This window comes from Hevea brasiliensis, chromosome 4 (genome assembly GCF_030052815.1).
Source record: "Hevea brasiliensis isolate MT/VB/25A 57/8 chromosome 4, ASM3005281v1, whole genome shotgun sequence".
NCBI lineage: Eukaryota > Viridiplantae > Streptophyta > Magnoliopsida > Malpighiales > Euphorbiaceae > Hevea > Hevea brasiliensis.
In genome coordinates, this window is record NC_079496.1 from 106184592 (window position 1) to 106186165 (window position 1574).

Consider the following 1574-nt stretch of genomic DNA (forward strand, 5'->3'; position numbering starts at 1 on the left):
TATTTTGTTATTAACTTTGTTTTGTGGAGTATTGCTGTTTTCAGGTTTTCGAAAAAAAAATTTACGGTGTTACTATTCATTAAGAGTTTTGGTTGAATTTGGAGGGTGGCCCATACTTATTTTAAAGGAAACCACGCTTTGATCAAGACCAATCAATTCGTAAGATTCCTTGGCCCCACCCTCTTGAGGCCAAATTCAATTGTTTTCTAGGGTTTTGAGGCATTTTTCTATTTTTACTTTGATTTCTTTTTTTTTATGACAAAAATTTCTCAATCTGGTGAGTTGATATTTTATCCAGAAGTAGAAAAAATAGCTAAACGCTTAAGAAAATTGGCTAAGCAAGCTAGGCAGATTCCGAGTACATCAGAAGGAGTCTAATCTTCAAAGGAGTTAAGTTTGGATTTGGATTCAGAGTCAAATTCCGAAAATGAAACCATGGCTGCTAGAACCTTGAAAGAGTTAGTTGCTTCTGATCTAAACCAACAGCCTTTGTGTATCCAATACCCTGCTTTAAATGTTGCTTTTGAGTTGAAATCTGGACTAATCCATTTGTTGCCTAAGTTTCATGGTCTTGCAGGTGAGGATCCACATAAGCATCTAAAGGAATTTCATGTTGTGTGTTCCAGCATGAAACCTCAAGGAGTTTCAGAGGATCAAATCAAGCTTCGAGCTTTTCCCTTTCTCACTGGAGGGCACAGCTAAGGATTGGTTGTATTACCTTCCTTCTGGATCTGTCAACTCATGGAATGGAATGAAGCAGATATTTCTAGAGAAGTATTTTCCTACTTCCCATGCTGCCAATATAAGAAAAGAAATTTGTGGCATCCGGCAGTACAATGGAGAGAGCTTGTATGAGTACTGGAAATGATTTAAGAAACTGTGTGCAAGCTATCCCCATCATCAAATAAGTAAGCAGCTTTTGATTCAATATTTCTATGAGGGATTTCTACCAATGGACCACAGTATGATAGATGCTGCTAGTGGAGGAGCTTTGGTTGATAAGACACCAGATGAAGCAAGGAGGCTGATTGCTAACATGGCAGCAAACTCTCAGTAGTTTGGAATGAGAATGGATCACGCACCTAAGAAGGTTAATGAGGTAAGTACATCTAACCTTGAGAAACAAATTTCTGATTTAACTTCTTTGATGAGGCAATTGGCTGTAGGGAACATGCAAACTGTTAAGGTATGTGGAATTTGTTTGTTCGGGTTCGAGTTATGCTACTGACATGTGTCCTGCATTACAAAAGGATGAATCAATGCAACATGCTAATGCAGTAGGAGATTATGGACAGCATGCAGTAGGAGATTATGGACAGCCACAACGCAGGTATGATCCCTTTTCGAGTACTTATAATCCAGGATAGCAAGATCATCCCAATTTGAGTTATGGGAATCAACTGGTGCAAAACCGATACCAGTAGCAAAGACCACAAGTGAATCAACCACAACCACCTTCGCCTCCCTCAAATCAAGGTATGTCACTTGATGAAATTGTTAAGGCTTTGGCTAACAATACACAACAGTTTCAATAGAAGACCAGAAATAGCATTCAAAACATAGAGAGGCAGATT

General features: G+C 38.7%; 1 non-coding gene across 1 annotated transcript; it reads right to left on the bottom strand.

Moving 5' to 3' along the window:
* Positions 1 to 799: 799 nt before the first annotated feature.
* LOC131179775 (small nucleolar RNA R71) lies at positions 800 to 906 on the bottom strand. The gene has a single exon (XR_009148661.1). It is a non-coding gene; the product is annotated as a small nucleolar RNA R71 (small nucleolar RNA).
* Positions 907 to 1574: the final 668 nt, after the last annotated feature.